Genomic DNA, 21,455 nt, shown 5'->3' with positions numbered 1-21,455 from the left:
GCTCAAAAGCCAGGCCTCTCCTCCAGGGAGCATTGGAGGCATCTCACTAGGAGGTCCGGGCAGACTGAGAGTAGCTGCAGGGATCTTCGGGAGATGCGAAGATGAGAACTAGCCTGTATTTAGTGGAGATTTATAGGTAGTGATTAAACACTTGTTAAAAAGCAATTATTAAATGATTACATGCTTGTGACTGACCCCTTCCAAGAACATAGTCTGAGGAGCGGTAACATCGCACCATCCAGGATCCTGCTGGAAATTGAGAACCCGAGGCCCCCATTCCAGGCCTAAGGGGTGAGAAATCTGCATTTTAGTGCCATCTTGTCATGATCTGGGTCAATATCAAAGCGGAAGAAGCACTGCCATAGGCATTTTATACTGGTCTCTTAAAAACGGGTTTCCAAGAGCCAGTGTCTATAAAAGCGTTCAGTAAACCACCACACGGCAGAGACTTACTTGTCTTCTTCCGAAAGGGTTGAAACAGTGGGAGATAACCCGGTGGAGGACGTCCTTATCGAACCATCTCTTTCTCCTAGGGTTCTCATGGCTACCTCCCTTCCTGGCTCAAATCAAGGGGCTGTTGTGCTTTAAGAGGTTGCTGGAGTGGCTGTGGAGGAGAAGGAGGAGACGCGGAGGAGTGTGCAGAGATGCTGGGCCATCTGACTCCCCACAACTATTCCCATACCCCCACTCCCTGGCAGGTCAGGGGAGGTCAGAGCAAGAAGCCTCGGAAGGCCGGATGTTTCCTAAAAAACTGCCGGCCCAGCTAGTTTAAGAGAAAGGCAGCTTCACACCTGGAAATGATCCAAATACCCACCAGCAAACGAAAGGTATAGCAAGCAAATTGGGGTATAACCCTGTGATGGGATACTACTCAGCAATAAAAAGGAATAAATTATTGATAAATGCAGCAACAGGGATAAATCTCAAAATAATTGTTCTGCAAGCAGCCAGACCAGAGAAAGAGAGAGAGAGAGAAATGTATGACTGTATTTATATAAAGATCTAAAAAATGTAATCTCACCTATGGTGACAGGAGATCCATGGGTCTTGAGAAAGAGGGACAAGTAAACAAGGACAGGAGAGGGGAGTACAAAGTGGTCATGAGGAAAGTTTGGAAGGTGATGGACGACGTTTTCTGTCTTGCTTCTGGTGATGGTTCCCTGGATGTATGCCCCTGTCAAACGCTATCACACTGTATACCTTTGAAGGTGCAGCTTTGTCCTATGTCAGTCATACGTCAGGACAACGGGGGAAGAGAGAGAGGGAAGGCTGCTGGTCAGGGTAACCAAGAGCCAGGGAAGAGCAATGAGAAGGAGAATGGAGAGAAGCCTGGAGCCTGAGCTAGGTAGAAACCAGAGGTAAGGCGAATCCTGGTACCTGCAGGCCTCTGTGCTGTAGGAAGGCGGCCTGCCTTGTTGGGCCCCATCCTGGGCATGGCACACTAGGCAGGGGGAGCCATCCAGGCCCTAGTTCATCTCTGGCCCAAAGGAGTCTTTCCAGAACCAGTGGCTGACTCCCAGCAACATAGGCTGGCTCCCAGCAACATAGGCTTTCTGTGATGGAGGGAACCTGGATTCCTAAACCGGGCCTGGAATAGACCTCGCTTATCAGAGAAACAAAAGATAATGGGGACCTGTCCCTTCTGAGCCATCCCTGGCTCTCTGTTTTCTAAGCCAGAGTCAGATGGCTTCTGGCTGAAGGGTGAGGCATTGCTCACCAGGACAGTGGCCCCATGGTACTGGAGGGGAAGTTCAGAGGATAACCTGGGATTGGGAACCTTCTTGAACTTGGTCCATGCTTACCACATTAGGCAAGGCTGCCTCCCATCACTTTCACTCTGGAGGTCATCCTAGCGTTAAAGGACTTCCCCAACCATGGGTCCGTGATTAAAGGAGTGAGACTGATACAAAGTGAAAGTCAAGCAAAGCTTTATTTCGCGCCAAGCATCAAGAATGAAACTGGCTGGCCAGGGCCACGCCTCTTACAGAGAGGACAACCCCGCTCTCCTTTACGGACTAGCTTTTAAGGGCAAAGGCCATGCGGTTGGGCCTGGCCATGCACAGGTGGCCAATGAAATTGTAACACACAGAGAAAACCGCACAGTGTTGCTAGGTGACCAATTGAATTACAATTTCACCTTGGTTAGGATTGGCGCCCAAAAGGCTCTCAAAGGGCGGGGCCCATACTCCTTGGTAGCTAGGGAGACAGTATGCAAGCCCCCCACTGATCGGATATCTCCACCTGGCCTGACCCATCCTTGTATCTGTGCTTTGTTATCTGAGGCTGGTTTCTGGGACTTGTTTTTAAGTAAACTGGGGGAAGGGGAGCAGGGACAGTTTAAGGGTTAAACAATAATGGAACGCAAGCCTCTGGTTAAATAGGTCTTTACAATGGTGACCACATTCCACATCAGGGACTGCCACTTAACTATATGACCGCTAATCATAGGACATTGTTGATCAAGGGATGTCCTGACAGAGCCCCTTCCAGCTGGGTTTAACCAGCCCCACAAGCTGACTTTCTTTTTAGTGTCAGTTTCTGTCCGCTAGTCCATAGCAGCAATCTCCTCCCGAGCCAGAAGTCTGTGGGGAAAATGCATTTCTTTTCAGTGGCTCCCTGGTGATCTTTCTTCCACAGAGGGGGAATGAGAAGCAATGCCATGCGCTTTCAGGCCAGGCTGGCTAGAGATGTGGCGTCACGGCCATTCACACAGCCTGCTCCAAGACAGACTCCAACTCTGGCTTCATCGTTTTAAAATTAAGGTACGATTTACATGGGGTAACATTCACCCTGTGTGTATAGCTCAGTGAGTTTTGACAAACGTGTAAATTTGTGCAACCACCACTCTAATGAAGACAGAGAAGAGCTCCATCTTTTCCAGAATTCCCCCATAACCCCTCTGCCCATCCCTCATCCTCTGCCCATCCCTGATCTCAGCCTACCACTCATGTGTTTTCTGTCCCGATGGTTTTCCTTGGCAAATATATCACGTAAATATCATATCAACGGAGACGCCTGAGATGCAGGATTTGGGGTCTGGCTCCTTTCATTCAGCAGGAAGTTTCTGAGGCTTGTGCATGTTGTCACATGCATGGGGACCTCATTCCTTTTCACTGTACGGATGTAGCACAGTTTGTTTTCCATCCCCAGTAGAAGGACATTAGGGTTGTCTCCAGCTTTGGGGGATTTTGAATAAAGCAGCCAGAAACGTTTGCTTAAAGGTCGTTGTGCGGATGTAGGTATTTCCGTCAGTGAGGAGTGGGATGATCAGGGGAGACGGTAAGTGTATGTTCTACTTTATAAGAAACCACTAAAGTGTCTTCCAGAGTGATCGTACCCTTTCATACTCCCACCACCGGCAGCATGTGAGCTTTCCAGGTCCTTCACAGACTCACCATGGCTTGATACGGTTAGTTTGTTTTTTAAGCCTTTTTTTTTTTTTTTTTTTTAGATTTTATTTATTTATTTGACAGACAGAGATCACAAGTAGGCAGAGTCAGGCAGAGAGAGAGGGGGAAGCAGGCTCTCCACCGAGCAGAGAGCCCGTTGCGGGGCTCGATCCCCGGACCCTGAGATCATGACCTGAGCCGAAGGCAGAGGCTTTAACCCACTGAGCCACCCAAGCGCCCCTTTGAAGCCATTTTTAAAAAGATCTTATTTATCTATTTATTTGAGAGAGAGAGTGAGAGAGTGGGGGCGGGAGGTGGAGAAGCGGAGGGAGAAGGACAAGAAGACACTGAGCTGAGCGCAGTGCCCTGAGCGGGAGTCGATCTCACAACCTGAGCTGAAACCAAGAGTCGGGCGCTTCACTGACTGAGTTGCCTAAGTGCTCCTTGTTTTTAAGCCATTCTAATAAGTGTGTGATGGTACCTCGCCGTGGTTTTAATTTGCATTTCTCTAATAACAAATGATACTGAGCTTGTTTTCATGGGCTTGTTTGCCATCCATCTAGCTTTTCAGGTGACCTCAAATGTTTTACTCTGGTCTCGTTTTCAGTAACTGAGGTTGAAGCTCGCCATACCTCAGGGTTCTCCCCTTGCACCTGCCTCCACAGGCTGCTTCAGAAACTCAGACTAAAACAGTGCACCCTGAGAAACTGGTCCGGAGGGGAAGAGCACCCGTTCTTCAAAGATTAGTGTAGGGGCGCCTGGGTGGCTCAGTCGGTTAAGCGTCTGCCTTCGGCTCAGGTCATGATCCCAGGGTCCTGGGATGGCGCCCCGCATCAGGCTTCCTGCTCGGTGGGGAGTCTGCTGCTCTCTCTGCCCCTCCCCGGCTGGTGCTCTTTTTCTCTCTCTCAAATAAATAAATAAGATCTTTAAAAACAACAACAAAGATCAGTGTAATGCTGCCAAAAGAAAGGGTGTTAAAAAGTGCAATGGAGAAAGGCAGAGCGAGTGTTTTCTCAGATGGATTTATAAGAACAAGGAGAACGGGAAGGGACAAGGAAGCCACGGTTCCCTTGCAGGAGGGGCACAGGCACCCTACATCCAGCATGGCAAGATGAGAACCATCCTGCTCTTCTAATCTCTGTGCTTTGGAAGCAGGCACCACGTTCTGCTCTTCTAGAAGATAAGTCAGGGAGATCCTGTTTCCCTGGGCTTCTCCAGAGAAGTAGGCCAGGGATGCTAGACAGTGGCTCGGAGATACAAATACAAACATGCAGCTGCAAACATGTGGCTGTGCTTCCTTGTGTTCAGCTTCTTGTCAAGGTCCCCAAAGAATCTTCCCAAGAGGCTCTCTCCACCCCATCTCCCAACCCCGCCCCACGCGCTCCGTGGTGCCGCTGTTGTGACGCTGCTGGACCCGAGGCCTCTCACCACGCTGTGCATTTCCTTCAGCTTCGATCCATCAAGAAGTGTTCTCCGGGCTGCTTGTTCCCTGGGGCTGGGTATGTGAGTTTTGCCAGCGTGGTCATTTCCCTGCCGTGCTGTTGGGCCCTGCAGGTCTTCCTGGGGTCCCAAGGGAGCGCTCCCCGGAAGACAAGGGGCAACTCAGACCCACCCGCGAGGCCGCGGATGTGTGGATGGGCGTGTGGATGGAACCCACAGTAGGGAGGCAGGCTGGGCCTAGAGCAGAAGCCCTACACACACACACACACACACACACACACACACACACTCAACGTTCCAAAAGATCACCTCCAAGAAGTGAGCCTGGAAACAGTCATTTCAGCAACAGGGCCAAGCATGGCATTCAGAAGAAACACCTTCGGCAGACATCCACTGGAAATGTGGCAATGTGGAGCCTGGCTCTTGGCCACCGGGGTCCAGCTGCACACAGTCACCAGGCTCCCCAACCTCCAGGGAAGGGCTGTGAAGTCATTCCTTCTTGACTGGCCTGCCCCCACCAGACAGGTCTGATGGTGACAGCGGTGACAGCAACAGTGATGGATTAGGCTCTGGAGAGGCAGCCAGAAGCAGCCAGAGGCTGACTCTCCAGATAGACAGCGCGAGATGGTTTCATTACTTTGCTCTCCTGAGAGCTCTTCAGAAAACAATCATCCGTTTAAGCAACCAGCCTTCAGGCCAGACCCAGTAGGCGTCAAGGAGGGCTGGCTCCTTTGCTTTCCTCAGGAGGGTTGTCTGGATGAAGCACCTACCGCCAGAAATTGCTCTCTTTCTCACAACCCCCTTTTGAAGGCTTATCGATGCTCATTGCAGGCTTGGAGATGTTCTAATTCAAATATTACTCTTTGCTCAGGGAGTGATTCCCCCTGCCCACCATCCTTTCCGGGAACTCCTATGAGAGAAGCCATATTCCTTCCCTTTCTGGCTTGAATATCATTAGAGGGCAAAGGCAGTTTTGCTCCTGGAGATAGAGGACAGCTACCCACTCCCTCGAAGTGAGTGGGTGGTTTGACTCAGGGCACTGGGTGTGACTAAGTGAGTTCATCAGAACCCAGGGCATCACGGGGTGGTTCCTGTTTCACTGGCAAAAGATCTCTACCGGAAGAGGCCTGGCCCTGAGGCTTGCTCCTCGAACGGTGATCGCTTTATACCCCACAGTCTTTCTTCAAACTTGCACAGCTTTGAGCCCTCACTGTTCTCAAAGTCTCAAGCCAACTCACTTAGGCAGCAAATTGCTAGAGAATTTACTACTCCATCGAGGGCTTCAAACTTCAGCTATTAATTTCTGCGTGTTGTTTAGGCACTGCTACAGCAGAGACGTTTTGTTCATTGATTTCCATAAGTATTTATTAGGGTGTATTTGTTCCCATTATAAATCGTTTGGATTTATGAGTTGGTGTAGTCTATTCTTAATCATACCCTGCAAAGCCCAAGAATCCTGAAGAAATAATTGTTATATATGTTCAGCTCTTAGATGCCCTTGAATAGTGCTCTCACTGCACATATAAAATGTGAGCCCGGGGAGGTTTGGTAGCTGCCTTGTTTTCTCCTTGAACTATGCATAGGTGGGAGACTGGGTTTTTTTTTTTTTTTTCCTTTCTGTTCCCAGAGCACTCTTATTTTCTGGTACAGAGGGGAAGGAAGAGCTCAGTATTCAATTAGGAGAAGAAACACCAGGAAACGTAAAGAACTTTGTGTAAAAAAGGAGGGGGGTTTTAAGGATTGGTAAAGAAAGCCTTAACACAAAATAGTGCATGCCCATGGAAGAAAAAGGGATAAGCTTTAGAAAATCAAACTGTAGAAAATAAAGAGGTGACCACAGAGCCACCCCTTTGGAGATAATCACCGTGAACATCTTGATGTACGCTCTTCCTGAGTGTGCTGAAATGTGGGTGTGCATATTTGCATATGCACACGTGTGTTTATATGACTTTCTTTTTACCAAAATAGGTACACCTTGCATGCTTTGCCTCTTGCTTTTTTTTTTTAAATTTTATTTTTAAGTTATTTTAATTCCAGTTAGTTAACATACAGTGTAATATCAGTTTCAGGTGAAGAGTATAGCGATTCAACACTTCCATACAACACCGGGGACTCATCCGTGCCCTCCTTGATCCCCATCACGTGTTCTCCCCCTCCCCAACCCCATAACCCTTAGTGTGTTCTTTGTAGAGAAGAGTCTGTTTCTTGGTTTCTCTCTCTTTTTATCTGCCTTTGCCTATTTGTTTTGTTTCTTAAATTCCACACATGAGTGAGATCATATGGTATTTGCCTTTGTACCTTGATTTTTTAAAAAGATTTTATTTATTTATTTGAGAGAGAGAGAGAGAGAATAAGAGAGAGACAGAGAGAGCACGAGAAGGGGAGGCACGGGGAGGGGTGGGGGAGAAGCAGAGTCCCTGCTGAACAGGGATCCTGATGCGGGACTCAATCCAAAAACTCTAGGATCATGACCTGAGCCGAAGGCAGTTGCTTAACCAACCGAGCCACCCAGACACCCGTAACTTGTTTGTTTTTTTTAAGTTGGGTTATGTTATAACCATCTTTTAATTTCAGTATATACTAAAACAGCATCATATGGATGTATGACAATTTACCCAACTAATTCCTTCCCAGGTAGGTCTTTCGCATCATCGAGCTGGTCAACTAACAAGTGCTCACTGATTCTGGCACCGAAGTCCAGAAAAGATCTTTACGGATTAGGGAGAAGTTAAATGTAAGGCCAGAGGCTGGGGAGAAAATAACAATGTAGAGTGGGGGAAAAAAACGTGGACTGGTGTGCTGAGGACCTAACAAAAATTACGATGAGTGTAATGGAAATCAGGTAATGGATCTAAAATAATTTATGATGTCAAAGAAAAATTATAATGTTGAAACTGGATTTTCTACTTTTTTACTTTTTTCAAGTTGCATAACATTTTGAGCCTCAGTTTCTTCATCTACAAAAGGCAAATAATTATTTCTGTATCAAAGAGTAACTACAAATAGAAAAGAGGGTTTTATACAAGACCTTAAAGAAAGCCTATTATAGAATAGAATGTGTGGTCAATATTTCTTCATTTCCTGCTCTACTTCTACCCGTTCGCGTCGTATTGTGGGAAACTGGGAAGAGTTGGCGGGCGCCCTACACTGGGAGCAGATGTGTGTGCTGTGTTGTTCTGGAACCACAGCTGCCAGTTGTTTATAAAGGTTGTCAGAAGTTAGTGAGCTGCACAGAGATGATTTTTCAAGTTAAATAAAACTTACATGTGTTTGTGGGAAAATTTTTTTTTTCCATTGCCAGTCCAGTTGGCCAACAGGCATGGTGTAACGATGGCGGTTCTCAGGGTGTGGTCCCCAGACAATGACAGCAACATTACCTGGGAACTTTGTAGAAATGCAAATTCTCAGGCCCCACCTCAGACTTCCTGTGTCAGAAACTCGGGGGGTGGATCCAGCAGTCTGTGTTTTAACCAACCCCGTAGGAGATTCTGATTTGTGGTAAAGGCTCAAGACAGCTACTGTGGCAAGAGTCCTGGGAACCAAGACTCCTAGGTCAAGAATATACTCCAGCTTTCCAATTCACTGTGGGACATTGGACAAGTCTCTTTCCTTCTTTAATACATTTTCTCATGTAGAGAAAATAATATATCCCTGCCACCTCAAACGATTATTTCACCAACAATGAATTTAGGAGGATGAAAGATACTCAGATAATGTATGACATAAATGGAAGGGATACTTATTATTCCCCCCATCCTCAGGCAGAGCCCTGTCAAAAGCATCCCCATTTGAAGAAAAATGGTCCTATTTTTATTGACCATGAAAAGAAGAGCCTGTACCCTCCATGGAAATAAAATTTGACCATGAAAAGAATAAAATTCTGTTCAATAAAATTTCTGGTCAAAAATTTCATGGTCAATAAAAACTGACCATGAAAAGAAGAGCCTGTACCCTCCATGGAAAATCTGGCTGGATGCTTTCATAGCCCTCGCAGCATTTTCTCCTGTGTAAATCGAAATCAGCTCAAGGAAGCACCTTCAGTATCTCAAAGGTGTTCTGAGGAGGAGATGCTCCAACAGGCATGACAATTGTTTGGCCAAGAAAAAATCCAAGAAAAAAGAGGTAACATTTGTTATTTGTTCTCCTTTTTCAGTCCTTAGGGAAAATGGAGAACAGTGGGCCACTGCCCTGTGGGTGCCAACCCTTCATCCATGTGAAGGGCCCTTATTAAGATGTCCCTCAGACTGCCTGGCTTTTCCTGCTGAAGGGTTCTGCTTTCCTTCCCTCTGCTCGAAGGCCTTCCGGTACTCCCCGTTACCCAGCTTTGCTTCTACTCTCTGAGCTCTTTCCATGTTCTTTAGTGATAGCCATTCATGCACCTGCTGCCCAGGCGTCTTGAGTTCTGGTGTGCAGAAATATGCACAGATGCCCAGTCACCATCTGGGCTGGGAGCATGGCCGCATAGTTCTAGGACATCGGCCTCCAGGAGCACCGTGTGACTCTGACACCACAGAACGAGGCTGTGGCTCCAGACAGTTCAGACGCTTTTTATTTTTATTCCAGTTTACCTAGTCATTCGTGTTTTATTTTCCATTACCCTTGGCATGCCATCTTTTATTTGTGCCTAATGATCTCTGCTGTTCTCCTGACACCTTTGATTTTCCTAATAGAAAAAAATAAATTTAACCCATTTATATACATACAGAAAATTAAAATATATGTGCTTAAGAAAATTGGAAGGAGAAACACCCAAATCTTAAAAGCCGTTTTCTCGCGGAAGTGAGATCACAAGCTATGTCATTCATTTTTTTACTTGCTTCTCTGAGTATTTAAATTTTTCTATGATTGATGCATCAATTGTATAATTTTTTTTCTAATGGCTTAATTTTTTAAAAAGCAAAAACTAATAGTGCAATTGCTGGGTCATAGGGCAGTTCTATTTTCAACATTTTGAGGAACCTCCATGCTGTTTTCCAGAGTGGCTGCACCAGCTTGCATTCCCACCAACAGTGTAGGAGGGTTCCCCTTTCTCCGCATCCTCGCCAGCATCTGTCATTTCCTGACTTGTTGATTTTAGCCATTCTGACTGGTGTGAGGTGATATCTCATTGTGGTTTTGATTTGTATTTCCCTGATGCCGAGTGATATGGAGCACTTTTTCATGTGTCTGTTGGCCATCTGGATGTCTTCTTTGCAGAAATGTCTGCTCATGTCCTCTGCCCATTTCTTGATTGGATTATTTGTTCTTTGGGTGTTGAGTTTGCTAAGTTCTTTATAGATTTTGGACACTAGTCCTTTATCTGATATGTCGTTTGCAAATATCTTCTCCCATTCTGTCAGTTGTCTTTTGATTTTGTTAACTGTTTCCTTTGCTGTGCAAAAGCTTTTGATCTTGATGAAATCCCAATAGTTCATTTTTGCCCTTGCTTCCCTTGTCTCTGGCGTTGTTCCTAGGAAGATGTTGCTGCGGCTGAGGTCGAAGAGGTTGCTGCCTGTGTTCTCCTCAAGGATTTTGATGGATTCCTTTTGCACATTGAGGTCGTTCATCCATTTTGAGTCTATTTTTGTGTGTGGTGTAAGGAAATGGTCCAATTTCATTTTTCTGCATGTGGCTGTCCAATTTTCCCAGCACCATTTATTGAAGAGGCTGTCTTTTTTCCATTGGACATTCTTTCCTGCTTTGTCAAAGATTAGTTGACCATAGAGTTGAGGGTCTATTTCTGGGCTCTCTATTCTGTTCCATTGATCTATGTGTCTGTTTTTGTGCCAGTACCATGCTGTCCAGCAATTGCACTATTGGGTATTTACCCTAAAGATACAAACGTAGTGATCCAAAGGGGCACGTGTACCCGAATGTTTATAGCAGCAATGTCCACAATAGCCAAACTATGGAAAGAACCTAGATGTCCATCAACAGATGAATGGATCAAGAAGATGTGGTATATATACACAACGGAATACTATGCAGCCATCAAAAGAAATGAAATCTTGCCATTTGCGACAACATGGATGGAACTAGAGCGTATCATGCTTAGCGAAATAAGTCAAGCGGAGAAAGACAACTATCATATGATCTCCCTGATATGAGGAAGTGTTGATGCAACATGGGGGCTTAAGTGGGTACGAGAAGAATAAATGAAAGAAGATGGGATTGGGATGGAGACAAACCATAAGTGACTCTTAATCTCACAAAACAAACTGAGGGTTGCTGGGGGGAGGGGGTTTGGGAGAAGGGGGTGGGATTATGGACATTGGGGAGGGTATGTGCTTTGGTGAGTGCTGTGAAGTGTGTAAACCTGGTGATTCACAGACCTGTACCCCTGGAGATAAAAATATATGTTTATAAAAAATTAAAAATTATATATAAAATTAAAAAAAAAAAAGCAAAAACTAAAATTGGGAAATTAACTTCCTGCATGCTCATAGGACATCAAAAGAAAACTTAACACATGCTTATGTTAAGTAAGGTCCTGCTGCCACTCCTGAGGTTCCATTCCAGAACAATATAAAGCCATGCTTGGCCATAAGACATGGTTTGTCCAAGACCGTTCTGGTTTTAGCACTAAAATTTGGCAAGCCAGCACAGTTAGTCACCCTACGCCCCTGCCCTTTCTGTCTTCTTTTCGTTTGCTCACCCGTGACCACTTCCTGGGCTCTGCACGGTCCTTCTCTCCTGTGTCCAGCTCTGCCTTTCCTGGGGACGTTCAGCTTAGTCGAGCCTTGAGGACAGGAAGGAGCCCCAGAGGCATCATTTGTGTCTGTTGGTTCAAGTGAGGCTTAGCCTTAGAGGGCAAACGAGAAAAGGCCATTGAGCTGAGCTCACTCCTGGAGCAGGGAGTAAGAGCCAAGCCTTTGGGACAGGATGAAAAGACAGAAGGCCAAGGGGAAGAGCCAGTGTGACTAAAGGAGCTGTGGACAGTGCTCCATGGTAAGTGTAGAGAGGGAACAGCCGGCCATGCCTTGTTCCCTTTGATATGAATTATTTGGGGACTTTGGTTAACTGTATTTCTCCCTTTCAGTTTCAATATGTTATATTTACCTTATCTGGAGATCTCAGTTTACAAAGGTTTCATTCTAAGTCAGTGGTTCTCAATCCTTGCTGGACGGGAAAATCACCTGAGAAGCTTCGAGAACGTTTAGGCCCCAACCTGGACCACTTAAGTCAGAATCTCTAAGAAGGGAGCCCAAGGAATTTATATATATAGAAGATATTATAATTATGCATAAGGGATTTACATATATTGTTACATATGAAAGTCTACATAAAGGAACTTTAAGTATTATAATTATATAATATGTAATGATATGTAATTAACATATTATATAATTTATATAAATTCCTTTAAACATGTAATTATTTTATGCATATGTATAATTTCCTAAGGATATATATAAAGGAATTCATATATAAAGGAATCCATATTTCTGTATTATATATATAAAGGAATTTATATATAATACAATTACATGTAAAATGTAATCATGTGTATATGTGTATAATTAATATATATTACAGATTACATTAGATAGATATATTATTATATATAATATAAAAATATATATAAAATAATACACGATTTTAAGGAATTCATATATAGATATTATCATTACATAAATAAATGTACATACATATATAATATGTATAATTATATATGTAAATTCCTTTATATATATGAATTTACATATTCTATGTAATAATATATTAATAGAGCCCCTTTATACATTATATATGTAATCACATAAATTCCCTGGGTTCCCTTAAGTTCCCTCTTTACTGCCCTCTGTTTCCTCTCTGCCCTCATCCTCTTAAGAAGCATTACTACAAAGCACCGTCTATCTACCAAATCTTCTCAGGGGAGTCTAGCCATGATTAAGCATCATCGATACAGACATTTAAGATGTGTGATAAGGGGACCTCAGGAAGTCAAAGGAGCTAAAGGACACACTGGGGAAATGAGTCAGCAGGGAGGCAGTAAGGCAAGTAAGGCATGCAGAGAAGGACTCTATCTGTAGAGACATGTCAGTCAAGGAAATGGCTCAAGAATAGGCCGGAGACCTGGATTCTGGTCCTTTAATGTTCAGGACTCTGGAAATCTTTCTCCAAGTCAACAGGAAGTGCCTTACCTTCTAGGCACTGGTATTCCATGAAAGGTCAGTGCTATGGGCCATGGGCTCCTGGAGTCCCCTGCATTAGACTAAAGGTTCAAGCGAGCACGAATGTTGGAGAGGGGACAGAAATGAGCCACGAAGGAAAACTGGCTAGTACCCATGACCAAGATTGGGAAAAAAGGGTTGCGTCTTCTCGGTGAAAAAGCAAAGTACCAGATGAGCCTAGGCAGGTTCACTTTCTGAGGGCGTGCTTGGCTGAGCTGTTGAACCCAATGGGTTGCCTTTAAAGGCCATGCCCAGCCTCTGTGGGTCCCACCCTGTAGCCATCCACAGCAGCTGCATTGCTTTCATAGCATTGATAGGTCGCTGGCTAGCTGCGGAACGGGCCCAGGCTGGAAGTGAGGATGGACATCCTAGCAGGTGTTCAGAAAACACGAGCCCTCAGTCAAGGATTTCAGCATTGGTCTATGCTTTCCCACACTGGGTCTTCTTATCTGAGGGTTAGATGCCTGTGGGTAGGGCAGGTATATGTAGACTTACTGGAGAAAAGAAATGAGAGCTGCTCTCATGTTTGCTTCATCTTTTCCTGAAGGTTCTTAGCCAGGCTATGCGGTATGTGAGCAGCAAATGTGAGCAGGCAAGGGGAGCCGGGAAGGGCAAGAGGCCTCTCCAACCCTCCGCTCTCAGCCCAGAGGCGCTAAGGCAGTGGTTCCAAGGATCAAGGATTTCTTAGAAATACAAATGCCAGGTCCCCACCCCCAGGGCTTCTGGCTTACTTGGTTTGAGGTGGGATTTGCAATAGCCATGTTATTGAAATACTCTCTGGCTTATTCTGAAGTGTAGCTAGAGTGACAACCACTGACTTGACCTTTGGAGGACCAACCAAAGCAGTGGTCATTCGGGAGAGGGAGAGGGCTGGGGCAAGTGAAGAGGATCAGAGGACCCGCTTTCCCCACACGAGGGCATTAGCCCTGGAATCGATCCAGGGGCTGGTTTTTATTTTGCCCTTTTGCCTATCAATCTTTTGAATTTTGCAAGTCTTAATGTTTTAAAATATCTCTTTTCCTTCTGGGGCCTCAGATTTGAGCTTCATCAGAACCACCAGGCAAACTTGTTAACACAGATTGCTGGCCCCACTCCCAATGGGGAGCCAAATCATTTGCCTTTCTGACCAGTCCCCGGGTTACACTGGTGCTGCCTCCAAGAACCACACTTTGACAACCTCCAGTCTTACTTTATCATTTCATCCTTTTAGTATTTTAGTTCTCTGGATTTACTGTTCCAGTTAGATCTTGATTTTCCTCAGCTTTTGTTTTCTTCTTCCCATTAAACTATGTGATATTTTTTTCTTAAATTACAAATTTTTTTGAAGATTTTATTTATTCATTTGAGAGAGGGAGAGTGAAACAGAGAGAAAGGGCAAGAGAGGGTATGGGGGGGAGGCGCAGGGAGAAGCAGACTCCCCACTGAGCATGGAGACCTTCACTGGCCAGATCTCAGGACCCTAGACCACTACCTGAGCCGAAGGCAGACGCTTGACTGACTGAGCCACCCAGGCGCCCCTTCATTTATAGTTTATCTAGATCTTTCTTGCTGCCTTTAATGCTAATTTATACACCATTTTATTTTACCAATATATTTTTGAAATTTTCCCTTTTGACCCATGTAACAGACTGCTAGTTGCCCACTCAAGGGTCATTTTCTATCCCCCTTTCCTGTTAACCAGACCTGAATTTTGTTGAGGTATTCGGTCGTCATTGTCTCACCAGAGCCTCTAGTCTCCGGGGTGATCTTTTTTTTCAGCTTTCTTGATACTGTAAGATACTTAAAGTATATATCACGATGATTTGATGTACGTGTACACTGTGACAGAGTCCCTCTCATCTAGTTAATTAACACGTCCATCACCTCACATGTATGTCTTTTGTGTGTGAGAACATTTAAGTTCTACCCTCCTAGTGAATTTCAATTATATGATACAGTGTTATTAGGGGTGATTCTTAATTAGACTAAGCCAATGAAGGTAATTCCACTTCCTTGCCTCTGACTAGCCTAAAAATGTCAATGTGAAGGAAAGTCAGCTGGTGGTCCCTGGTAAAGTTTTCATCAGAACAGGGATCAGGAACATTTTGTGTGTCAGGCTTCAGACTGTTGTGTGAAGGTTTGATCCTGAGAGAAGAAAGAACAATCTGGCATCCATGAGGGAACAAGCCTCAGGAGCCAAGGCAATACCCTGAAGATGGCAGAGCAGAAAGGTGGAAGGAAACAGGGCCTTTGATCATGTCCTTGAGCCACTGAGCTCACAAACCCTGGACCTGATTTATCTTCAGACTTTGTGTTACGTGAGATTCTCTCTGTTTAAGGCATTTGAAGTTAGGTCTTCTGTTTCCTCAAGTCAAAAGCATCCTAAATGACATACGTTATTTTAGCCACCCGAAGATTACTCTATTTTTATTTGTCTGCAGGTATTTGTGTATACGTCTTAAATTTCTTGAGACCAAGAATCATAATTTTTTTAGTATTTTTTAAAATAAGATTTTATTTTTAAGTAATCTCTATACCCAAAGTGGGACTCAAATCCACAACCCTGAGATCAAGAGTTGCGTGCTCCACCGACTGAGCCAGTCAGGCACCCCAGAAGGCTTCATTTTTAAAGGAGTAATTTTAGGTTTACAGCAAAATTAAGAAGGTACAGAGGTTAACCAGATACCCCTTGTCCTCCCCCCCATATATCTAGCCTTCCCCATTAAAACATCTTCTACCAAAGTGGTGCATTTGTTACAACTCAGAAACCTACACCGAGATCCAAAATCCATAGTTCACATTAGGGTTCGCTTTTGGTGTTGTTTGGACAAATGGATAATAATATAAATTTACCATAACAGTTTCATAAAAAGTAATTTCACCGCCCTAAAAAAGTCCTCTGTGCTCTGCCTATCCATCCCTCCACCGCCCAACCCCTGGCAACTACAAATCTTTTCACTGTTTGCCTTTTCCAGAACAGCAGATGGTTGGAATCATGCAGTCTGTAGCCTCCCAGATTGGCTCCTTTCACTTAGTAATATGCATTTAAGTTTCCTCCATGTCTTTTCACAGCTTGATAGCTCATTTCTTTTAGCGCTGAATAATATTCCATTGTCTGGATGTACCACAGTTCATTTATCTATTCATCTACTGAAGGACTTTTTAAAAAAATTAACCTATTTAAAAAATTAACATATAATGTATTATTTGTTTCAGGGGTACGGGTCTGTGATTCACCCGACTTACACGATTCACAGTGCTCACAATTACTGAAGGACATCTTGAGTACTTCCAAGTTTTGACAGTTGTGAACAAAGCTGCTATAAACATTCGTGCGTGGGAGGTTTCCGTGTGGACATCAACTGTCAGCTCCTCTGGCTAAATACCAAGGAGTATGATTGCTGGATTGTACGGGAAGAGGTTATTTCATTTTGCAAGAATGCCCAACTGTCTTCAAAAGTAGCTGTTCCATTTTGCATTCCCACCAGCAAGAAGTAAAAATTCCCATTATTCCACATCCTCACCAGAGTTCAGTGTTGCCAATATTTCAGGTTTGGGCCATTCTAATAGATATGTAGCAAAATCTCACTGTTGTTTTAATTTGCATTTTCCTGATGTCGTATGATGTGGGACATCTTTTCACATGCCTATTTGCCACCTGTATATCTTCTTTGTTGAGGGTCCGTTAAGGTCTTTGACCCAGTGTTCAATTAGGTTGTTTTCTTGTTGTTGCTTTTGTGAGTTCTTTATATATTTTGGATAATAGTCCTTTATTAGATGTGTCCTTTGCAAATATTTTCTCCCAGTCTGGGTCTTGTCTTCTAATACTCTTAATATTGTCTATTGGAATCATGACATTTTATGCAGAATTTTTCAAAGGTCTCTAATACAACGTGGTTTGAGAGAACAATTTCATTATTTCATTTCTGTAATTATTTCTCTTCCAAACATTTTAAGACTTAGTTCATATTAAACTTATGCTAATCACTGGAACACTAAAATGAACATACGCACGTACAGCTTGTGGTTGTTCAAAACAAAAACGGGACATCTGATCACCTTTATAGGCAGAAGCTTTATTGTGAGGCTGTGTGTGGACAGACCTTTCACATCTCACAGCTCTGACTCTGTCCTCTCCTTGCCTCCAGCTTATCTGACCCGCGTGGGCCTCTCCTTCTATTTTTGTGAGTTCTATCCTTCTCCTTCCACCAAACAAATGGCCAAAGGGGTAAAAATTCTTTCAAGTTTCAGAGGGACACATTTATGTTAGTATTTTATCACCTTTGTAGGAAAAAGCCCTCAGGCACTCTACTTTGTGATCACTGGACAACTTTGGGTCAAGTGCCATCTTGAGTCAGCCAATGACTACCTTAAGACTATAAAATACCCTGATGTATCTTCCTTCAAATGCTAAGAGGAAGTTGGAAACAAAAGGTACCATGACTTGGATGTTGAACGTGTTTTTGAAAGAGTGATACAGAAAATAACTCCAGAACTCATATCTTTAGTCACTGCTGCTATGTCTTCACTGTGTGCCCTGTTTAAATAATTTTTAAATAATTTCTATCTCCTCAGATCAAAAGAATGAAATAAAAGAGAATCAATTCTCTCTTTTAAAATTAGTAATGATTCTCAGGGCACCTGGGTGGCTCAGTCAGCTCAGTATCAGAATCTCGATTTCAGCTCAGGTCATGATTGCAGGGATTTGGGATCAAGCCCCTTGCTGGGCTCTGCACTCAGTGGGGGGTCTGCATGAGATTCTCTCTTCTCCTCTTGCCCTACCCCTCCAACTCAGTGTGGCATTCTCTCTCTCTCTAAAATAAATAAAGAAATCTTAAAAAATAAAATAAGATCAGTAATGATTCATAACTTGTTTTGGGGAAACGAAATGGAAACCAAGTTCTCAAGGCTAAAACAAAAATGTGCTCTGTTGGAACAAAGCACAGTGTAATAATTTATAAAGGACTAACAATATTTAGAAATATCGAATTAACTAGATAAAGTAAATGTTAAGATAACAATTACTAGTTAAGATAAAAACAACTACTGTTGTGGTTATTTTACTTTACAGTCAAATACTACTGTACCTGTAATTATATTCCCAGAGCAAGAGGTTATCATACTGACATCAACTCCACCAAGAATAAAAAGAGTTACCTGGAGGATAGATTAGGTTCCTGTACTTATAGTTCAATGAAAAAAATTGTTTTTAAAGATTTTACTTATGTATTTGACAGAGAGAGAGAGATCACAAGTAGGCAGAGAAGCAGGCAGAGAGAGAACGGAGGAAGCAGGCTCCCTGCTGAGGAGAGAGCCCAATGCTGGTCTCGATCCCAGGACTCTGAGATCATGACCTGAGTCAAAGGCAGAGGCTTAACCCACTGAGCAACCCAGGCACCCCAGAAAAAATGTTTTTTTAAAGCTTATTTATTTTTATTTTAGAGAGAGAGGACATGAGCGGGTTTGGCAGAGAGGGAGAGAAAGAATCTTCACCCAGACTCCCCACTGAGCTGGGTGCTGTACTCTAGGCTCTATCCCTTGACCTTGAGATCATGACCTGAGCTGAAATCCAGAGTTGGCCAGTTAACTGACTGAGCCACCCAGGCACCACTTAAATGAAAAAAATTTACCTTTATTTGTTTTCATTTTATTTAAATTCCAGTTAACATACAGTGTAATATTAGGTTTAAATGTAAAATTTAGTGACTCAACACTTCCATACAGCACCCAGGGCTTTTCATAACAAGTGCCCTCCTTAATGCCATCACCCATTTAGCCCATCCCCAACCCACCTCCCCTTCAGCAACTTCCAGTTTGTTCTCTATAGTTAAGAGTCTGTTTTATGGTTTGTCTCTTTCTTCTCTACTCCCCTCTCCCATTATGTTCATCTGTTTTTCTTAAATCCCACGTGAGTGAAATCATGGGGTATTTGTCTTTCTCTGACTTATTTTGCTTAGCATAGTACACTCTAGATTTAACCATGTTGTTGCAAATGGCAAGATTTCATTCTTTTTGATGGCTGTGTAATATTCTGTTATATATATATATATAAAACATCTTCTTTGTCCATTCATTGGTCATTGGTCAATAGACATTTGGGCTCTTCCCAGTTTGTCTGGCATTGATAACACTGCTCTAGATATCGGGGTGCATGTACCCCTTTGCATCAGTATTTTTGTATCGTTTGGATAAATACCTAGTAGTGCATTTGCTGGATTTTTAACTTTTTGAGGAACCTCTATACTATATTCCAGGAAAATTTTTATTTTTAAGTAGAAAAACACAAGTGTAATTTCAGAAGTATTCTTAAAAAAAAAAAAAAAAAGAGAGAGGAGACTCTGGAAAGAAATAGTGGGTGATGCTTTTATTTTCTGCCATCTACTGATCTGCATTTTCTAATGTTTCTACAGTGAGCATATATCACTTCAAAAATAATAAAATGGTAGGGCACCTGGGTGGCTTGGTTGGTTAAGCATCTGCCTTTGGCTCAGGTCATGATCTCAGGGTTCTGGGATGGAGCCCCACATTACCATCAGGCTCCCTGTTCCACGGGGAGTCTGCTTCTCACTCTTCCTCTACCCCTCTCCCTGTTCATGCTCTCTCTCTATCAAATAAACAAATAAAACCTTTAAAAAAAATATGGAAATGTTGCATTAATGTATGACCCCTAAGTAAGGAAAAGGAAAATAAAGAAATGTATTTGGTGTAGAGCCCAGTGTGGTGACTTAAGTAAATTTAAGTGCTTTGTTTTCTAATGCTTCTGAGGGTAATGATCTCCATTCCAGAGCTGACAAATGTAAACAACACAAGATACCCTGGAAACACACTGGAGCCTATTTTGATTCATTTGAATTTAGAATTGTGGTAATAAACCTATTTGGGTAAGTGTCAGATGATGGCTACTTCTATGAGTATTTGTGCTGTGACTTCACTTGCTGTGGATTTAGAATGCACCCAAAAGGACAGCTGTGCAAGATGCTATTTTTGTCTGCCTCTAATTCCTCTGAGATTTGTTTATCCAAATTGTCGAAAACCACCCAATCTTCAGTGAAAACCCACCAACATCAAATGCAATGCTTTTAAAAAGCAACCCATTCTGCAACACAGGGGCAGGGGAAAACATGTTATTTAAAATAAAATGTCCTTTGTGGGGTGGACTTCACTAGAACGCCGGTCAAGACATATGCTGCTTCATTGCCAACAGAACCCAGTTCCATTCCTCTAGGACCTTGTCCCTGACTTCCTTTCCAACCCCACACTCTACTTTCCAACCACATGAGATCGCTCTTCCCCAAGGCCACCAAACCAGCTCAGCTGGAACAAATCTCCAGACGTCACCACGCAAACACTTTCAAGAGTTCATATACGAAAGGCCAAACATTAAAACCTTCGTTTTATTGTGGCTGACATTCCTCCCCCCTCCCCAAAAAAAGAGCCAATGTGTTTTGCAAAAACAAACAAACAAACAAACACAAAAACAAACAAACAAGCAAAACCCCTTGAGGATGGAGGACAGTTTTATGCAATGGGAAAATAACCACACCAGAGGAAGAGAAGGTAGGCAGCCTCTGCATCAGCTAGTAAATGTTCGCAAATCTAAACTCTTGGCAGGGAGACAGTGAGAATTATTTTGTTTCTGATTTGGTAACTTGTGACCCATTTACAAAGGCAAAGAAGAGATTTTTTAAAAATCCCATTTGAATAAGGGCCGTTTTTAGATTCTTTAATTCCTTTGTTCATTCAACTCGTATTAATTGGTTTTAAGCTCTCTTCTGGGGCAGAGCATTGAGCTAGAGGAAGCCCTAAAGTTAACTCAGACAGGGTTTCTGCTTTCCAGAAGCCCATGGTAGATTAGGGAAGAAAGAGATTGTCTAAATTATATAATCTCAATGTGTTGTGATAAAGGTCATGAGTAGCGCTACAAGGCTACAGGTGCTGTCAGTATCCTTCCTCTCCAGTAATCACGGCCATGAACAGTGTTTCTAGCAAGACCATTCAGGGACTCAGAGATCCAGGCATACCCTGAGTCATCACAGAGCATGACTCAGCCAGATACATTTGCTGGTTCCGGATTGAGCAGTGGCTCTTGCAGGAGGAGGAAAGAACAGTGGCAAGTTAAGTGTGAGCAGCTCTATCTTTACAAGCCCCACCTTTACTATCTGCAGTATGGGTGACAGCCACATGACGCAAAACTTCATGGCTTTGCCAAAAACAGCTCTATTTTCTCTGATTTTTCCCTATTCAGGCTTGCAACTTGTGAATGAAGACGCTTAAGGGATATGTCAGTCAGCTCTTGCTGCACTCATGCTAGGTAAAAAACAATCCTAAATCTCTCCATAGCTTATAATCAGAAACACTCATTGTCAAGCCCCTGGGTCTCTAAGTCAGGCAGAGGTCTGGCTGAGCTAGGCTGGATTCCAGGTTTCTGACCTTGTTGAGGTCTGCTTCACATTATGGGGCTCATGATCTCAGATCGCAGAAATGCAAGAAGCCA

Source organism: Mustela nigripes, chromosome 1 (genome assembly GCF_022355385.1).
Source record: "Mustela nigripes isolate SB6536 chromosome 1, MUSNIG.SB6536, whole genome shotgun sequence".
Classification (NCBI taxonomy): domain Eukaryota; kingdom Metazoa; phylum Chordata; class Mammalia; order Carnivora; family Mustelidae; genus Mustela; species Mustela nigripes.
This window is presented reverse-complemented; position numbering follows the sequence as displayed.